The sequence below is a fragment of the Argiope bruennichi genome, chromosome 1, assembly GCF_947563725.1.
Source record: "Argiope bruennichi chromosome 1, qqArgBrue1.1, whole genome shotgun sequence".
Lineage (NCBI taxonomy): Eukaryota > Metazoa > Arthropoda > Arachnida > Araneae > Araneidae > Argiope > Argiope bruennichi.
The window spans coordinates 45,230,862-45,249,779 of record NC_079151.1 but is presented as its reverse complement, the minus strand read 5'-3'; the positions used below and the strand labels follow the sequence as shown (position 1 = coordinate 45,249,779).

General features: G+C 27.3%; 1 protein-coding gene across 1 annotated transcript in view; it reads right to left on the bottom strand.

Annotated features, from left to right (window-relative positions):
• Positions 1-18,918, bottom strand: part of LOC129969904 (lachesin-like) — a 311,741-nt gene that overhangs the window by 24,962 nt on the left and 267,861 nt on the right. The gene's annotated exons all lie outside the window — the stretch shown is intronic.

Here is an 18,918-nt window from a genome sequence, read left to right as displayed (position 1 = left end):
CTTTTAAAATGGTGTTCAGGAAACAACATCATATACGACTTGCATAAAAGAGAGTTGAGGATGAGAGGCTTGCAGTATGATAGTGGCTTTCTTCTTCCTGTTGGGCATAGTCAAGAGGTGGAAATAAATCATACCGCAGTTGATACTGCATCTTTGTCCTCTCAAAATTGCTAAAGTGATTTGAACGGAGTTTCTTGATAACAAAACCACATGCGACTTGCAGAAATTGGTTTCTCTTTAAAGATTCCAACAATGAAGAAAAGATATTTGTGGATGAGATGCTTCAAGTATGATGCATCTCAGTGGTTTCCTCTTCCCTGGCGGGCATAGTAACAGATTGGAACTTAGTCACCCCACAGATAATAACGATCTTTGTCCTCTAGGAAATGCTGAAGTGATTTGAAATGGGGTTTCGTGAAAGCAACAGCACATGCGACTTGCATAAATTGCTTTATCTTTAAAAGTTCCAACAACGGAGAAAAGATATTTCCGGATGAGATGCTTTTTGTTTGATAGTAGTTTTAGTGGGCAGAGTAACGGTGTGGAAGGGAGGCACTACGCATATGATGGGGCATACCTCCTATAATTTGGGATTGTACCAGGCCGGAAAAGTAAAAAAAAAAAAAAAAAAAAAAAAAAAAACTTAACCAGAATTTGCTCCGCATTGGTTCTGAAGTCACCAACTTTCTTAATTGCGTTTTCATACCGTGAGGCAGGGCTCATGTTATTCTAATATGTTTATCTTTATATGTTCCTACACAGGTGGAGACTCCAAATAAATAAATCGGAAGCTGCTCGTTGAATTATGTGGTCCTCGCTTCCTTAGCTGGTCTGATATTGTTGTTTGGCTGAATTACCTGTATTCTAATAAAAGGGCATGCTTTTTACTCCAATGACAATGCTGTTGGATCATGTTGAGGATTATGTCTGTCTTAGCAGTTGTCCTTAAGATTCTAGCCTGATACCCTGCTTCCTTCTTTAACAACAGTATTCATTTAATTAAGTTTCAAATACAACTGAGCCAAATTGCAATAAATTAAACTAAAAAGTAATTTTAAATCATTACATAAATTTAGCTTAGTTATAAGTTAATTAATAATTATAAGCTAAAACTTTATAAGTTAAGTTAATTTAATTAATATATATAAATAAGCTAAACTAGTTAGTTAAATTCCGCTGTAGTCACCCTTCAAAGTCTCAAGCTCTATCGATTTTCATTCAAATTCATATACAAACTCAATAATAAAGAATAATACAAAATACGGAATTTAATTATAGAATAGAATAGAATTTAAAAATAGAATATGGAATAGAATTTAAATATAGAATATTGAATAGAATTTAAATATAGAATATTGAGTAGAATTTAAATATAGAATATTGAATAGAATTATAGAATATGAGATAGAATTTAATTTAAATATACAATATGGAATATAATTTAATTTAAATATAGAATATGGAATAGAATTTAATTTAAATATACAATATGGAATATAATTTAATTTAAATATAGAATATGGAATATAATTTAATTTAAATATACAGTATGGAATATAATTTAATTTAAATATAGAATATGGAATATAATTTAATTTAAATATACAGTATGGAATATAATTTAATTTAAATATAGAATATGGAATAGAATTTAATTTAAATATAGAATAAAATTTAATTTAGATTATAGATGCAAGACTTGTATTTTAAATATTTATAACTGTTCTACTTTTAGTCACATTACTCATGTACCTTCTTGTATTTTGCGCAGTATTGATAAATATCCTTTTATTAATAAAATTGTATTTAATAACTATTAAACAAAAAACAAAAATTAAATAGACACGAATCATAATATTGATCTCGATAATGCATATACGATTACCTTAATTCAAAAGTGTTTTTTTCATATTATTTAAGATGAAACTAGCATGACATTTTTATAATGTTAACAGTTTTATTTAAATGCGTAGAAATGCAAGGTACATATGTAACTGATATACTAGCACTTTGCCAATTTAAATCACTAAATATTCGGGAGAGAAAAAAAAACTATTTTTCTTTAAATGTCCATAACGAATCACTAGATAGTCCATAATTCTCCTTTTTCTATAATGCTCCTTACAGTTCAGAAATCCAACGAAATACAATTCATTTAAAATCAGTAACTATGCAGAATTTCTCTGACAGCCTTCAGTCATTCACTGAGTGACGTTTTAACTTCTTCGACAGCTCTTACATATTCATTCCAAGTTAGTTCTCTTTTTCGATCACAAGAATATTCAAGATCATCGAGAAATACATCTCCTCTTGCTGACAGCCCATCAATTGAAGAAAACCTTCAATTTTCATCGAAGTTATCGTTTTATTAGATAATGGCCTTGGACGGCATTCTTCTAAAAACATTAATAAAATAACTGATGTACAATGAAAGTGAAGGAATAATGATAGAATTTGAGTGTCTGAATAATGAGATTTTCAAATGGATTTTGGTTTTATAGGCTAAATTAAAACTTAGACTCATAAACTATGATAAAAGTTGCAGTTTTAAATTAACGGATAAAAATATCCTATAATATTATCACCATTAAATAAAATTAATGTCTTGGGACATTTCTTTTTTAAGCAATGAAACTGAAAAAATATAATAATTTGGAGACATATAGTATTTTTCACTTCAATTGATGAATTTTAATATCAATGGTTTCCAAATGTTATGATCAATTTAAATGTCAAATATCTATAAATTTTAATTTTTTATAGTCATTAACGGACGAGATTCTAGCTCTGATAACTAACTGGTTATTATAATGACTGTGCTTACAAAATGCGGCTCTGGATTCTATAGTTCAGAAAATGTATGTAAATATATTAGCTCCTGTTAGTCTTCTCACAAAATGGAAATTGTAATTTCAAATGAATTAAAATATTATAAATGCATTAATGGTCACTATCAAATGTGAAAAGTACTTCTTTCCCTTAGTATTCAATTCAATTTAATGCATCCGAGTAAAAATACATTACATTATGAAATAAGAGGTTAATTTTTTAAAAAAATGATTATTTTTGGCCTTTTGTGAAAATCTTAAACTGTAATAAAATGTTCAAAACATAATAGCTATATTATGTTTTATTATACTTTATTACATAAAAACGTATTTAAGACTTCATTGCATTTTTCTGGATGAAGAAAAAAATTACTAATGAAATATTTGCATTGAATTTATATATATTTCATACACTTAAAAAATTGTAAAATTACGAATAAATTTATACACCGTGAATGAAGTCTAATGAAAATCGATTTACTATATGAAGAATTATTCTCAAATGCATATTAATTAATATTCAACTCTTATTATATGATTTGAAAAATGACAATTACAATTTATGATATGTTTTATGACTTACTCTCAATGCTTCTTTCGAATAACAAAATAATATTTTTATTTACGTCTGTAATTATATGTGGGAGTAAGATATAAACAGACAGAGTTATCAACAAAATCTACGCCCACGCACTGTACATTAATATATTTCAATGAATAAACTAAAATACGGTGTGTAGGTGTATTGATTTTCAGATTCCGAAGCAAAAATACAGTAAGTTCACCTTAGACGATTGAAATGGTGCATAGAATGCATGAAAACAATTCTTTTAAACGTTTCATGATTATCTTAACTAAAAACTCTTTTGTACTCATTTGGTTTAAAACTGAAGAATTTTCTTTTTCTTTAATGTCTTTTAAGCGAAAAAAATTTCGTACTTAAATAAAGCATCAAAATTACACAAATGCATGCTCTTTCAAATTTAAATTTTAAATGACATTGTGATTTTCCCGTTTTTTTCTTTTTTTTTCATATTACTTTTTTTGCTTTTGGAAAATCTTTCGCTTTATATTTTCTCATTTAGTATAAAAAGAGTTTTTGTAAAATTTCTTTGACAGAAATATATGAAATAGAATTAAAAACACGCAATATTTAATCAATTAAGAAACTTTAAAAAAATAAATGTAAAGATAAAAATTGAAGCTTAAATAATTAGAAAAGTTTAGATTTAGGTAAATTCTCTATACATTTTACATTTCAATGTTGAATAGCTTTGAAACATATGCAGGTTATAAATTATGAAGGCGTTACCTGAATATCAAAATAGAACCACTGTCAGAAATCAAATAAATCGCATGTGACTAGCATGACATCTTTTCTTTTTTCATTGTTTTATAAATTTAATAACCTTTAAAGTTTATTATCTTTTTGACTTTCAAGCGTATTCCTTTATTTACTTAATCTGACATAAAACTGATTACTGCGATATTTCAAAGATCAACAATATTTTACTTAAATGATGTGATGAATTATCATTTCCGCAAATGAAAACGCTAAATGAATCATTTAGCTTCATGTTCTCAGTGATTATTCAGTTTTACATCATGTGGGGATATGTATATTGTATTAAATGCACTAATTATTTTAGGATAATTTTTATCCTCCTTATGCACTTTCTATTCCTATGGCTTTTTATTTTCCTTATTTTATTACTTCTATCGGTGGCACCTCAGAAATGAGGATGTGAAGCTTTATGTATGGTGGTTGATTCTCACACTCCGGTGGGTGAAGAAATGGTAGGGGTCAGATACCTCCTACCGATGATGGGACGTACTTCTCAAAGGAAGTATTATACGACGGCTAGATACACTTAGGATTCAACTATAGTTCCTGCTAGTGTTACATTCGCAGCGATCCGTTTATTCAGACTTTTCCGTGTGCCTTTGGGCACTGATGCATTGGTGGGCTGGAGTAGTAGGTTATAGCTACTTTTTTGTGTTATTCGTTTCAAGTTATTTCCAATTTTATTCTTTTGATGTTATTTTATTCCGTCAATTTTCTATTTATATTCATTGTCTGAATATAAGTGAACTTAGACCTATTTTCTTGCCGTTAAATAGTTTTATTGAAAGACAATAGACAATATTTGGAACTAAAGGCATTATATATATATATATATATATATATATATATATATATATATATATATATATATATATATATATATATATATATCAGTTATTTAAATCAGTTGGATAAAAGAATGAATTACTATTTAAGCAATATACCGAGTCATAATTCGATACTTTTTCCTGAACAATGGAAGAATAAATCTATGGATAAATTCACAGTCCAATTTTAATTACTTCTGCACGTAAGAAATTAATTTTATTTTAATGCAGACTAAACACGTTCGAACAAATTCAATTGAAAAATTCTATAATATCTTTCAAAATCATTATAGATTTTTAAGAATTGAATTATTTTAAATTATTCTGTGGGGAGAAATTCCGCTTTAGATCTTATTGGAAACTAATAATTCTTTTTAACTTAAAAGTTATTCTTTGGTTTCTCAAAGCTGGAATATTTTAAAAAATAACCATGATATCGCCCGTTTTCTTTTATTTTTTTATTAACGTAGTGGATATTTTTTTATCGATCTTTTACGCTGTGTATTTCGTCCGCCAAGCACAGAGATTGCATGTTTGTAGTACCCATTTTTTTTTCTTCTATTTAACTGTATATGCCTGGGTAAACTTTTTATAAGGTAAGAAAATCGCATCAATCTTTAACTTGTCATTAGAAAAAAGTGATGGATGACTGCAAATAAACAACAAGAAAATATCTTGTTCTTTTGAAAATATGAAGTAACGAAATATGTTTTTAAGTCTTCCTGAATTTCTTATTTTTAATATATTTGCTGACATTAATGATCGTAGCATGTGATAAAGGGTTTTATTCGTTGTAAAAAAGTTAAAATTTATTACTATCATAATTGATATGATAATCTAGCTCATGTGAAAAGAACTGCAAAAATCTTTTTTTTTTCTTCATTCAGGTGCTCAATATATAAAAAAATAAATCATGCGTACTTAAATCATGCGTAAAATTAGAAGTATTAAGATGTGTATCAGAGACAACCAAAATTGAAATAAGAGCTTATAATGAAAAGCAATGAAATTATTGCAATTTGAATATCCATCTATTTCAATGATTTTGATTGAATAACAAACTATAAATTGATAAATGCTTTGTTAATGCTAAAAATTTTGCAATGTAACAGCGGCACTTAATTCCATAATTTTCCTGGAATATTTACTGACATAGAGTTGGAAAACTAATTAAACATTAAAAAATACACCGAATTTATTTGTGATAATCAACAATTGTCAATGTTCTCTTTAAATCTCCAAATATTTAAGAAATTTGGTGAGGCAGACGCCACACATATGGATTGAAATTTTTTCTGATAATTTTTTTCACTCAGCATTCTAGGAGAAAAAATATTTTGCCATAAGAAAAATTTTCAAGACTATTAATGAATGCATTTTATTTCCTATTAGGTAATGTATTTTGCAAAGACAACTTAATTGCTATTAAATAAAGCCTTATTTCTATAGAAATCACAGTGCATTGTTATATACTGCAAATGAGAATTGTCCCATTGACCAATCCTGTAGTCCATAGATAAAAATTGAAGTTAAAAGCTTGAATTACATTAAACATTAGAAATCAATTGATTTTTAATTACTTTAAACTTATTAGAAATCAGCGATAATCAATTAATTAAACTTATAGATCAAATTGATCTATATATTATTACGGAAAATGAATAGGAACTATATCTACATACATATCTGAGATGACACTATTATAGAATCCAATTATTAAATACATTATAGTTATTGAAAAGGACCAAAACTTTGCAAAAACAATTCTACAGGATTCGGTTTACTGAATACATTAAATTGTTTTTTTATAGGAATTAAAAAAAGAACTTTTGTACTTTGAAATGAAAGCAAATTTCACGAAGGTTTACATGTTGAATAGCACCCATCTACATAATTGATATCAACTTTCAAGCAAATATAATATTAGTCTCTGAATTTTAGTTACTCTTTAAGTATAAAATTTAAAAAAAATGAATCAACAAATGTTTATTTCATTGAACAGTTTTTTTTAAATGTTTTAATTAATTTGTTATTAATATTTAAATGAAAATGCACAATATCTTTTTAGCTTATTTGCATTAGGATAATTAAATTGAAAACATTAAACATAACATTTTGTAATAAATAATATTTAACATTCATATTTTCTAATCCATAACTTGAAGGACGAATTCTTTTTTGTATTAAAACCAATTAAGTTCATTAATACAAACGAAAGGCATGTAGCATAGAAGCAAAAATTTAATATCTTACAGTATAATTTTTAGCTTGAACTTAATTTGTATTTCTACTTATTTAGAAAATGTTTTGGTTTGCTTATTTACTTCTATTTTAAAGAAGGACTTTATTTGATAAATAAATGTTTGCTAATTTATATATAGTTTATTAACAAGAAAATAATATTAAACCATTAAGTTTATATATACACAGTGGCTTAAATCTTTCCTATAAAAGTATTTTTATTTCTTCAGCGAAGTATTTCTTGATTATTCGTTTCTGAATTTTAATTTAAATAGCTCTAAGTATATATGATTTTTGTTCATTTGTATGAATTCATCTATTCTAAACTCATAAATGTGCATCTAAGGTTTGAACTTTAAAATACAAATGTGACGATTAATGGTGCCTTTAGAATAAATTATAAACTATAAACTGGTAAAAATACTTTAAAAGACGAAGAAAATTATGAAAAAAATCAGATTAAATGTTTAGATTTTCTTTACTAATATTTTAGAAAAAAATTTATTATAAGATTCATATATATTATAAGATATTTATCTGAAAATGAATGTAATTTCTGACAAACAGAAATTATGTGCAAAAGAACTATTTACATGTTAATATAAATACTAAAAATGAGAGAACGAACAAAGTGAGAAACATGTTATAATTCAACTATTTGATAAAAAATATGAGCTTATCAATTTGGATTTTAATTCCATTTTTAAATAATAATAATTATCTTGACATTATTCAATTTTTATGTACAACTCTACACAGTATATAAGAGAATCAAATTCTCTACAATTTAATACTTTTATTTCTGTTCTTGCTGTAATAGTTACAGAGACAATCAGTCTAAAAATAGTTGAACTAGTTAAAAATTGTTAGTGACTAGCTTCTCGCAGAAATCGGTAAATACTGGAGAAAAAGAAACTTGTTGAAAGATGGCCTCACTTTGTGGAATCTTATCAGTTGAAAAACTTAATCACCGATCAATTCCCTATTGTGTTGTCACACAACATCTGTTAACTTATTTAGAAAATCTTATTTATCAATGCTACAGGAGCTAATGAGTTTTTTAACCCCATTTATTTCCTCAAGAGAAGCGTCGTTCAAATTCTTCAAATGAATAAGCGTTGATTTGTTTTTGAGTTTATGTTGGCCTCGAAACAGAAATAAGACATTTCATGTATAGAGCAAACTATTCTTCATAATAATACCAAAGTAATTGCTAACTTATAAATTATTAAATAATGTGTTGAAAATTGATTTAATAATAATTATTTATAAAATTATATGTTAACATTAGGATAATTTTAAAATAGTTTTTCCAACTGAAACATTTTCTATTTCTTTACAAATATGGCAAAAGAAATTATAATAGAGAATGATTTAGAAACAGTATACAGGAAGAATGGAAGGTTTGAACAACTGATGAAAAAGGAATCAAAACTTTAAAAAATTTAAGAAAATTATGACGGAAAATTATTGTATTCGATATTCAAAAAAATACCCAACCTTTAGAAGAAAATATTTCTAGAACTAAGCCAACAACAATCAAATGATTGTATTAGTTTAAATCAACATAGAACCAATCAAAAGGATTATTGTCCAGTTGTCATAACGAAATTAGATTAACAAAAGTAATCACAAATCACTTAGAAAAAAACTTGAGAGTTTCCGTGGTATTATGGTGATGCTGATACTAAAATTATCAATTCAACTTTAAAAAAACTATTCACCCTTTGAATCATAAGTGAAGTTTATCTTCTTGATTTTGTAAATAATATATTTCATAAATAAAAAAATATCATTTTAGTGAAATCAGGTAATTTTATACAAAATATTTTCTTCAAATAAAGTGTAAAAAGCATGTCATAATGAATGATGGAATCGTATTTCCATGTTTTCTCCTCATCCATTACATCCACTATATACTTTTTTTCAAAAATTTCAAGGACTTGAATATTTTTCAGAAGTTTCCTGAGTGTAAAAATGAATAAATGTAACACCATTTTGGCCTTTTCCAGTTTCTTTGTGTATTTAAAGAATGTATAATAAAGTAATAAGAATTTTTCAACAGTGGTCTCTTACATAAATCTATGATCTTTGTAAACTTTGCACATTATTATTTGTTTTGATATGTTTAGCTTTGGTTCTACTTAAATTATCCGTAATAAGGCGATAATTACACTTTGAGCCTAGTAATAAATTTTCACATCTAGAATTATACGAGTAATTTAAATTTTAATTAGAATGTTTGCTTAGATATTATACATAAGTGGGGAATTAAAATGTCTCCATCTTAAATATTTAAAAAATATATTTAGTTTAGTAAATAAATTGTTAATAATTTATTCAACACTAAAACAATTTTCTCATGCAAACACAGAGGCTGCGCAATCCCAAATGTACAGATGTTCATATAGTAACAATGAACAGTTCTAAAATTAGAATTGCATTCTGCTTCTTTTCCTTCAACTAAAGATGTTATAAAGCTGCATACTTTCCGGAAAAAATTCTTAGGAGGATCACATGCATCTAAAATTAGAAGACGGCAAATAAAGGAACTTCTCCTCTAACTGTGAAAACTATGGATCTCTTTTCCCTATGTACTAAGATTTAGCTCTAGACCCATTTTTTGGGAACATTTTATATTCTTGAGGTCTTTTTTAGAATTGTGACGAATTAGAGACTGGCTCCTTTGCCCCGTATACCATACTTGTCGCAATTTTATGTCCAGAAACAAAAAGAGGCAAAGGAAGATGAGGTCACTAGTGAATCGAAAAGAAAGCAAACTTTACGAATGAGCGTTTAGTCATTGTCACATCTGGTGACGCATTTTTGAATCATTCCTCTTATTTTTTTTCTTTCTAATATCCATTTTATTAAAATTTCAAAAATATTCCTAATTCATTTTTTTTTAATTTTGGAAAATTCTATATTATAATTTATTAATATTTTTTTCCAAATTTACATTAGATTTCTTTGCTTTTAAATGATATCAATTAAACATGTTTGATATTAATTCATTTATTCTTACATTATTCAAGTCTCTGTAAACTACTCAACGTAATATTTGAACAGGCAGAAAAATACAAAGAAATGAATTTAAAAAATTCAGAAAAAGTATAGAATGCACAATGTGAATTTTAGCTTGGAGATTGAAATGAATAAGTGTGTATTTTATTCTCTCGAAGTTATTAAGTTTGAAAATTTTATGATTTTCGAAACTTTAAAATCACTTATTTTAATTAATAGTAATAAAAAGAATTAAAATATTCTTTTATAGAGTCTATGTTCTATCCTTTCAAACTGAATATGCATTTAAAAAATTGAATATGTCCCAACATATCTCTGAGAAACTAAATGGGAAAAAACACACACACACACACACACACACAATGAAATCCGCTGTCCCGAGCTATATTTGTAGATGTTTAATGGAATTTGCAGCCTGACGAGTATTGCTAAAGCATAGGTATACCATTTTTCAAACTCTGTGGCTTAATTGTTGTTTTCAAGCCCTGTTTTGACTGCATTTTTATTAACTTATCTGTCACATATTTAACACTGGCTTTTGTGAGAAGTTTATAATGTAATGAAACTAATCATAGTATGAATTATTTGGGAATTTACTGTTATAAAAGTTTAAAAGAGTTTTCCTTTCAGTTTAGAATTAAATTCATTATTTTATAATAAATTTTATAAAACAGGATTGTAGCCAGTCATTTGCCTCTATATATCTGAAAATGAGGAATATGATGATTTTCACTCCGATTAAAAAGCAAACATTGGCTTTATAAATCGGAGCATATGGCATACGATTTATAAAATGACGACTGACCAACCAGAAACTTGCAAAGCAAAACTGATTATCAGAAAGAACCTTTTTACATATGTAGAAATTTAATAAAAGTGTATTTATATTTATTTTAATCAAAACAATGAAAATGGAAGAATTTATTAGTCTAATGAATTTTAGCTTGTATATCTCAAAATAGAAATTTTGTTAGTAAATATTAAGGAATTGCTAAAATGAAAATTGAAATGTGACAAGAAAAACTATCAAGACATTATGAAAACATAGACTCAATTATAATTTATACGCATCATTTGCAACGAAGGCAATAATCTCAAAATGAATTTAGTTTCAGCAAAATAAGTTTTCAATGGATAATTCTGTTTAAATTTTCTTCCCAAAATAAAGTTTCTTTCCTTTCCAAATAAAGATTAATGGAAATAAAGTCATTAAAATTTTTAAAAATAAATGAATGGGATAAACTCATGGCCATTGAAGGCATTCGGTTTCACAAAGTATTCCTAGTAAATAATTATGACATTTATTATTGAGAAACGGACCGGTTGTAGTTCATTCTTATATTACTAGAGAAAAATTTCCGATTATTTTTTTTCAGAAATTGTCAAAGGAATATCAAGAAATATTTAATTATATAATTGCATTAACTAAAATTAAGTAAACTAATTTTGATTTAGGTTAACCTGCATAGTAGATTTGCTCTCAACATATGTAGTCCATTATAATAAAAAAACAGAATTATTACTTCGTTCCTAAATGGGAATATATTTCACCTTCCCTTTCCTTTCTGGAAGTTCCAAAATTTATATATATATATATATATATATATATATATATATATATATATATATATATATATATCATTCGAGTTTTAATATTGCAGAATACTTGTTTGCCTAAGAAAAATTCTCTACCCCCGTCAGAAATCTTAATGGCAACAAGTGATCTTACGTAAGAGGACCCAGCTTAACTGATGATTTTTAGGTACATATATGCTCTTTAGAGAGTTCTCAGAAAACCTGTATGTCGCTCAATGTAATTTAGGTAATTATTTACAATGAGCAAACTATGCTTCTCGGGTATTTAATCAATCATAGTTAATGAAAGGGAGAGCGACTTCGCTGTAATATCGAAGAGTCTCGGGTACCCTCCGTAGTATTATTCAATGGATATTTGAAACTTTTCTGCATTGATAGAGTTATACCAAAATACTGATTTAATTCCTTGAATCGTACTTTTTGATATATTTATTATTTTTATTATATTTCTATCGTTCAGCAAATTAGTTACTCATCAAATCAATAATTTTCTGTTCCTTAAAATTTTTTTGTGCCTAGTATATATTTCGTCAATTCAAGAATGAGTCTCACTTTATAAAGGGCAGAAATATAATGCAGTTATATAGATAATTCTTAAATTAACATTTATTGTCATGAAAGAATCCTCAACAAAGTTAACTTCGCTTTCATTTTGTATATAGAGATAGCATAAAGACTTACTATTGAACAACCATAACAAATAATGAAAATTAACATTTCTTAAATAAAAAAACCTTTTTTCCTGAGAAGATAAATTCAAAAAGTCTCTAAAATGTGTGGTCATTTCCAGAAATAGAAGTTATTTTAAAGATTTTACAAATTTATATTTTCTTTTGGTGGTTAAAATATTTCGAAAATTTCTCCCGATTAAAAAAAGAATGTTAAATATTTTACAACATTCAGTAATGCACTTATGTACATGTATCAGTTACTTTAAAAGGTAGTTATATTCATTTGCGAATAAAGTAGCAACAATGTTTACTATAAATAAAAAAAAGCTTTTTCTAAAAGTTATTTATGTTTGATGAACTCTAATCTCCTAATATTTTATTATTTTAAATTTTAACACTTTGAAGCAATTAATAAAAACTATTTCTTAATGTTAGTATAAAGGATTAACAAATATTAGCATAAAGGATAAATCTCATCAAATGCTTTTAAAAACATTAGAAAACATTGATTACACCAAACTATTAAAAAAAACTATCATCTTTGATTTTATGGATGAAAAATACGAAAGAAACTTCAATTAAATGAAAGAATAACAAAGAAAAAAATGAACAGTTTTTACCCCTTCAATCTGATCTTAAAGATTAATTTTGAGCACATGTTCGGCTCTTCTCGTGTGATTAATTTCTCGTTTAAAACTCATTAATTAAGGAATTTCATTTTTTCTCCGAGCGATTGCAGGACATTCTTTTCCGAGTGATCAAAAATAAAAGGACAAATACTTCTGATATAGCGATCTAACGACATGGACGAGTATTAATGATGGTACACTGAATTAACCAAAGAACCTGACATGTCGACTTGAACACAATTTCCGAATGAAGTTCTCAATTAATTACTTTTTGTTGCTTACAAATTATTTGTTTGTAATTCATAATTTACTGGAAGTTTCTACAAAGATAAATGGAGGTGTGAAAATGAAAATATGGGAAGAAAAAAAAAGCGAGATCTGCTTTGAAATCAAGGAAAGATAAAGCTGAGACAATTTATATTCGAGAATTTGATAAATGAGAGACTAAGGTGAATTATTTTGCGATTCAATTTATGAAATGGCATACTGAGTGCTGTTCTTACTATGAATTTTTCATATAGAAACAAATGCCAATAAACAGAATAATAATATGATTTATTACTAATAATCAGGAAAAACTGAGGAATAATCAGGAGTTTTCATTACCTTATTTGGAAAAAAAATCTTTATCTAAATTTTTTTATATTTTTTCCCATTCTTTTACATATTTTTCCATTCTTTTGAATTTCGAAATTTTTAGAATCACTACTTAAACGTACCTTATTTGGAAAAAAAATCTTTATCTAAATTTTTTTATATTTTTTCCCATTCTTTTACATATTTTTCCATTCTTTTGAATTTCGAAATTTTTAGAATCACTACTTAAACGTACTGGAATATTACATACATTAATTTTATAGGAAACGATTGCCAATTAAAGTAGAGTAAAAATTTATAAACTAACAAAGGCTGCTTCAGAATTTAATGTAGTTTAAACAACATTCGAATGGTTAAATTTGAGATATTGAATGAAGATATAAAAATAACATTATTTTAATAATTTACCCCCGTATTAACCCAGATGCTTATGTAAACAGACTTTTGATGATGATATTATTATTCTCTCCAATATATTTGAAATTTTAACAAAAATCTTCTATTTTCTATGCGAAGCAGCTTGTCACATGATATTGCACTGTTTTCGATATTACAGATTTCATAGAAGTATATAAATAAATAGAAGTAAACAGATTTCAGAATTAATTTAAAACCCATTATTTGTTGTTATTTTGCATAACCAGTTGATTTTCAAAGCATAAATGTTATTTTAAATATTTGATGCTATGAGTTATAGACTTTATCTGAAGTATTTCATATTATATATTGGTTTTTTTATGTCTTTATACACCAAATATTTGTCTATTTTATTTTCTTTGAATTTGAATGTAAGATAAATTTACAATTCAATGAGTGGGAATTTCAGAACATCGACTTTGGGGAATGTTAAAAAATAATTCATTATTCAAAACATTAATATTTAAAACATATTATTGCTTATTTGATGTATGTATATTGTTTTTTTTTAATTAGAAACGCAGTGAAAACTAAGGGAGAACCCCCACTTAAAACTCTTTCTTATCCTCTGTAAAATAATTGATATTCCCTTCCATCTCGAAGAAATTGTAGAATTCGAGAAAGTCCGTGTGCGTCAAAGGTCCTCAAATTTTTATTTTACACTCCTTCACAAGGAAGATTTTGCTTTGTTGTATAGAAAAGAAAACCTAGTACGCAGCTTGGTTCATTTTACAGAATATTTGAAAACAAAATTAAACGCGAGTTGCAGTTTTAGTAATAACATCACATATCAAATTTCATTTATTTAAGTGACTCAGTAAAACTTCCAACTTCCAAACAATTAAAGTAAGATTTCTCACTTTTCTATTTAATTCTGATAACGTAATTTGGCTATAGCACTAGAATTTGCCTAGAATCACTAATGCGAAATGCATGCTAGATCCAAACATAATTATCTATAATATATTTTCGACAATTCAAATGGAAGATTATTGGTTTAATCATGGATGAAGGGATTAAGGATTTATTAAGAAAATTTAAAATAAAATTGATAAATATATGATTTATCGTCTGAGCAGTGAAAAAATCAGAATAGAGAGAGGCATTTTTATCAATAATAAGTAAAAATAAATGTGAATTAAATATTTTAAGATGCTGAAATCTATTCCTGTAGTCAAATAATATACATATTAAAATGGATCACAACAGCAAAATGTGATGGAAATATTTTATCGCTCTGAAGAGGGCCTCATCTCCCATTTTTATAGCAACCAAAACAAATGCTAAGTGTACTTTATTTCTTTTAAAATTTCAATTCAAACGATACCAATGCTCTAGCTGCAATCTAATTTGGTCAAGGCATTTTCTGTTCTAAAATTGTTTCCTTTCCTTTTTTTATTTTTTAATCGAAAAAGAAATAACCACATAAATCCATGCTAAATCAAAATCTCAGTGGATATTACGATTAATTTAGTAATTTTGACGGTTTTCGAAGTAAATATATATATATATATATATATATATATATATATTAATCAGTTGCGGGGCCCAATAGAACCAACTTTTGACATTTTAAAACTTTTATGTATTTCATTCCGGGAGGCATAATTTATACAGTCAGTTAAAAGCGGTGAGAGACAAGTCAGTTTACATAGCGACAAAGAGCAGAAGAGGCCAACATTTTTCCCTTCAGTGGTATAATTTTGAGATTTTGATAGGGCTCTTTTTTTACACAACTCGATTTAGGCAAGGGAATTTTAGGTATCTTTAAAAGAATGTTGCAAAGCAGTAAGGATTTTTATCCCTGCACTTGGAGCGTGAGAAAACGCTGAAGGGTGCAGTCTTATAGAGCTTATGTATAATTAATTAAATAAAAATGGCGATTGGATCATGAAGTAAGGATCATTTTAGAATGAAGTTAATATGACATTTAAGACTGAATTTAAGAGATATCATTATGTATATATGTAATTTTTGAGTTACAGGAACACCGATTTCACTGTAAATTCTTTATTGTAACTTTACTGTAATAAAACTTTAAGTTTTGAGTTGCACACGTTACTATTTTTCTCACGAAACCAGAGTGCTGTGCCTGCAAATTCTATTTTGAAACTTTATCAGATCAGAATAATGTATCAGGTTTTCTCTTTTTCTTGCCGTCTGTCGTTCTAGTGGACAACAGACAGAAAAGACAGCAACTTGGACAAAGAATATTAGTAACAGATAAGAAACTAGCTATTTCTTTGAAATCATGAAGAATAAAAATCATTAACATACTAAAGGCTTGTTTCTCCCAATCTTGATTTGCATACACACAAACACATACAAACACACGTACATTTTTTTTCAGATTTCTAACGAATGAATAATTAGTGATTAAATCAAACAGCTATAAAAATCAAAAATTCTCCTTACTAATAAAGTCTGTGTTTAAAAACCTATTTTACTTCTAATAATATATAATTGCATAATGAGCGGCTATTCATTTCTTCTTTTACCAGTCATTATCTGAAATTTAACTGAGCAAAGAATTTATCAGAAATGCTTCCATCTTACAAATGGGTCTATAGACATCGACTTCATCATCAGGTGTATGATGAATTCTGATAGAATTAATGCTTGGTTATAACTGTGATGATTATGTCTTCGACGAAATGCAGCGAAAGTCTCAGAAATATATATTATTACCTAAATCATGCACACCATTATTAACACTTAAACGCTCCAAAATGCTGTCAGTCACTAATCGCCAATAACGGTGCCCAGATTTATAATTCATTCCTCTCAATCAATCGCTCGGTGAACCAGATGAAGTCAATCACACAGTGTATTACGATTACATCTCATCAAATACTTACAATCCATATTCCAGACCGAGGAAGGAGGCAAACACAATGACAAGCTACCACTCAAATCTCTAATAGGCAGTTAAATTTTGGTTCAACTCTAGCTGTAATTATTACGATTAGGCATTCATATTCAAATGTTTCAGATGGCTGAAATTGCATCATGTTGAATAAGCCTGCAGCGTGAAGAGGCTGCCATGGCTCCAATGACTCCATTCCTAGTCACGCCCATCCCTTTGAGCGTTTGAATGCTAATTCAGATTGGAAATTAGTGAGCCTGGTCTATTTGGATATAGAATAATCTGGTTTAGCAGCGTTTGAAGGATACTCTAAACTTCGGAAGGTGTTTAAACAATGTTTCTAGCCTGCCTAACTTACTATAAATCACAGCTACTGATCTAGATAAGTGACTTGTTTGTAATAGCTAGGTTCTAATAGAACAACTGAGGTTTCGAAGATCTTTGGATAAATAGAGACTTGCTGCCCTGAGCTGAATGGGAGATTCAGATTTGCAAATGCAAATATTGATATAGTATTTATTTTAATTGTTGGAAAATGCAAATATTTGTTTCAGCAAAAAAGTATTTTTTTTTCTATTTTATTGAAGATTTATAGAATCAATGGAGTGGTAACAAAGCCTTCTACAATTATGTGCCGGCGTCCTGGCATAGGGGTAGCACGTCTTCGCCGTGATCTGTGTACCTTGGGTTCGAGTCCCGCTTCGGGCATGGTTGTTTTTCAACTGTTCTATATGTGAGATATGTGAATGTGCCCCCCTGTAAAAGGGGGTTGTGCAAGCGAATATGATGCGCGAGTAGCAAAATCTTACTTGGCCATAGTTGGCGCTACTAAAAAAACAAGAGACGCTCTTCCTCGGCTTAAAATCACTGACTTCGGTCAGCGGGCTTGTCCATGGCAAGTTCCATCAGAAACAACAACAATTATGTAGAATGCTTAAAAACAGATTCAATGTTTTTAAAAAATAATGCATCTGAAGTTTTTTTTTCGAGTTGATGCTGTCTAAGATAAGATTTGATGAAGTAAGTTTATATAGCGTGAAAATATAAAGGTATGCTTGCGAGTGCATCATTTAAGCCATCAATTTCATTTGCAATTTACGAGGATATGATAAAATATTTGCCAGATACATTTTATGCAGAATTTTACAAAATAAATCTTTTGATTAAAACTAGAAAAAATCTTTTATTTATTCGTAAAATTAATTAACTAAACTTTAAGCAGTGTTTAGTTCATTTTTGCCACCATTTTAGAAGTTATTTTATTAATTATGAAACGAATTAAATAACTGAATACATACTATTTCTAACAATATTTAATAAAAACGTCATCATAATGTATTATTGATAACAATTTTGTTAATTAATACTCTGTTGCTATATTCATAATAATAATTTTTACACCTGAATCTAATTTTTTAAAATTATTGCTTATATATTGAAATTTTAAAAAAATCACAGATTTTTTTAAAATATATTTTAGTATGGGATTGTTGATTCGTTAGATTTTTTTGCCATTCTTGTTTGTTTCTTTTTTTCCAGTTATGAGGAAATAATATAAAAAAAATATTTGATAAAACTGAAGAACGAATAAATTTAAGCGTATTTTATATTATCTTTAATAATAAACTTTTTTAAAAAACACACGTATAATATCCCACTACACATTAATATAAATAATTACCTCTGAAACAACTATTACAGTTATTTGTAGAGGATTTAATGTTATGTTGGTGCATTATTTATTATCACACAAAATAATAAAAAAAAATTGAAATTTTGATGTCATTCTTTAAATAAATATAATTTTACTGCATCTAAGCATATCACCAGAAATGTTTGAATGTTTTAGTACAATTTAAATTCGTATGTTTACGTAG